Below are 2,500 nucleotides of genomic sequence, written 5' to 3' on the forward strand. Positions count from 1 at the left end.
CACAGAGACTATTGACTGTATACATTTCCTGAGACTCAATATATGTCTTGACATGTGTGCGCCTGCCTGGAGCTTGTATTATATAAGGCGTCTTTATGCCATACAGCATTTGTCATTTGCTTAGTGTCTTGTTACTGTTGTAATTTATGATGTGTAGACTACTGTCTAATGGTGTTAGAGCCAGTATTACTACCGGTCACAGTGCATGAGACTCATACATGACTTTTCTCTTTGCCTGCTTAGCGTAGCTCCCTGCTCCTCTGTTTGCGTGCTACCAGCCCGTGAGGCGTGTGTCTTGCCCATCCCATCTTCACTGTGTTATGTTGGACTTGTCTTCTCTGTGAGCAGAGTCTCCTTCCCAGAGCAGGTGCTTTCTCTGAACTCTTGGCTTGTAAGACTGCTGGGAAAGGCCCTCCCTAGCCCCTCAGTCAGATAGATACATTTACCTGCAGAGCTCAGCTTGGGAGAAAGAGATTAGGCAGAGAGCACATAGGGGAAGGCCCACAGAGCACACTTTATTTTACATAAAAGCTCGGGCTTGTGGGAGGACAGGGACATGAGGGTTCTCATGGAAAGAAATCCCAGGAGTATTGATGGCTAGGCCCTGAAACACAACAATCCCGGAATGGCCAGGCACAAGATGCCTCTGCAATAGGCCTGACCCTAGGCTTCCGGAGTTCTTGATCTCCAGAGGCTCCAGTGATCTAAGCCCGACCAGGGCTGTGCCCGACCAGGGCGCGTTGGGATGGCGTTAGGGACGCGTAAAGGGGCGCAGGGCGCAGAACTCTGCCCGTTTCACCCCAGCATTTTGGGGAGGACACAGAATCTGGCAAAGCCAGTGGGAAGGATTTTCCAGGAGGAGAGTTCAGTGACATGATCTGAAACACAATAGTGCTGGTGATCTGGCGGGTGCATTCTGTGAGCCACTTCTGTCAGGAGCAGCCTGCCATCATGCCCTGATAACCACAACTCTAGTACCAAGCCAGTGACCTCAGCAAATGCAAAGACATTATTACTTATAGTCTCCTGCATCTGATTCTTGCCATCATCATGTGAAACGTTGGCGTTATCATGTCTGCTGCGCACACTTTGTTCATATGTGTACAATTTAAGTGTGTGAACCTGACCACTGTCTTGGACAGAGCTCTTGCTGTGAACACACCAGGTGAAGCATTGGTGGTTCAGTGGTAGAATTCTTGCCTGCCACGCGGGAGGCCCGGGTTCTATTCCCGGCCAATGCAAGGTTGCTTTCTTTTGACTTCGTTTTCGAAATGATATATATGAACTCAGTGGGGAATAAAATGGTAAGCAGTGACCCCGACGTGATTTGAACACGCAACCTTCTGATCTGGAGTCAGACGCGCTACCGTTGCGCCACGAGGTCCTTACACTTGCAGCCTTCGATGCCAGATGAACAAATGCTGTGGGCCTTTTGACTTATTTTCCTCTGCTTATATGCCTACGGTTGTATTACAGGGCTTGGCCTTTTGTTTTCTATCCTAATTATTGAAATTGACTGCAGGTGCAGTGAGAACGCTGAGGATTGAACTATTCAGGGAAAGGATCGCACGCAGGAAAGAGCAAAGGTACGTATCTGTGTTTCATGCAGACAAAAGGCTACGTTCCTGGGTGGGCTTGAACCACCAACCTTTCGGTTAACAGCCGAACGCGCTAACCGATTGCGCCACAGAGACTATTGACTGTATACATTTCCTGAGACTCAATATATGTCTTGACATGTGTGCGCCTGCCTGGAGCTTGTATTATATAAGGCGTCTTTATGCCATACAGCATTTGTCATTTGCTTAGTGTCTTGTTACTGTTGTAATTTATGATGTGTAGACTACTGTCTAATGGTGTTAGAGCCAGTATTACTACCGGTCACAGTGCATGAGACTCATACATGACTTTTCTCTTTGCCTGCTTAGCGTAGCTCCCTGCTCCTCTGTTTGCGTGCTACCAGCCCGTGAGGCGTGTGTCTTGCCCATCCCATCTTCACTGTGTTATGTTGGACTTGTCTTCTCTGTGAGCAGAGTCTCCTTCCCAGAGCAGGTGCTTTCTCTGAACTCTTGGCTTGTAAGACTGCTGGGAAAGGCCCTCCCTAGCCCCTCAGTCAGATAGATACATTTACCTGCAGAGCTCAGCTTGGGAGAAAGAGATTAGGCAGAGAGCACATAGGGGAAGGCCCACAGAGTACACTTTATTTTACATAAAAGCTCGGGCTTGTGGGAGGACAGGGACATGAGGGTTCTCCTGGAAAGAAATCCCAGGAGTATTGATGGCTAGGCCCTGAAACACAATAATCCCGGAATGGCCAGGCACAAGATGCCTCTGCAATAGGCCTGACCCTAGGCTTCCGGAGTTCTTGATCTCCAGAGGCTCCAGTGATCTAAGCCCGACCAGGGCTGTGCCCGACCAGGGCGCGTTGGGATGGCGTTAGGGACGCGTAAAGGGGCGCAGGGCGCAGAACTCTGCCCGTTTCACCCCAGCATTTTGGGGA

At 49.6% G+C, this 2,500-nt stretch overlaps 4 non-coding genes across 4 annotated transcripts in view; 1 reads left to right on the forward strand and 3 right to left on the reverse strand.

Annotated features, from left to right (window-relative positions):
- Positions 1-9, reverse strand: part of TRNAN-GUU (transfer RNA asparagine (anticodon GUU)) — a 74-nt gene extending 65 nt beyond the window's left edge. The window contains exon 1 of the tRNA in view: positions 1-9. This exon is cut by the window's left edge and continues 65 nt beyond it. This is a non-coding gene — a tRNA (tRNA-Asn).
- A 1,161-nt stretch (positions 10-1,170) lies between these two features.
- TRNAG-GCC (transfer RNA glycine (anticodon GCC)) lies at positions 1,171-1,241 on the forward strand. Its single transcript has one exon. It is a non-coding gene; the product is annotated as a tRNA-Gly (tRNA).
- A 71-nt stretch (positions 1,242-1,312) lies between these two features.
- TRNAW-CCA (transfer RNA tryptophan (anticodon CCA)) lies at positions 1,313-1,384 on the reverse strand. Its single transcript has one exon. It is a non-coding gene; the product is annotated as a tRNA-Trp (tRNA).
- A 236-nt stretch (positions 1,385-1,620) lies between these two features.
- On the reverse strand, positions 1,621-1,694 carry TRNAN-GUU (transfer RNA asparagine (anticodon GUU)). The gene has a single exon. It is a non-coding gene; the product is annotated as a tRNA-Asn (tRNA).
- Positions 1,695-2,500: the final 806 nt, after the last annotated feature.

Source organism: Lissotriton vulgaris, chromosome 1_1, assembly GCF_964263255.1.
Source record: "Lissotriton vulgaris chromosome 1_1, aLisVul1.2, whole genome shotgun sequence".
Classification (NCBI taxonomy): Eukaryota; Metazoa; Chordata; class Amphibia; order Caudata; family Salamandridae; genus Lissotriton; species Lissotriton vulgaris.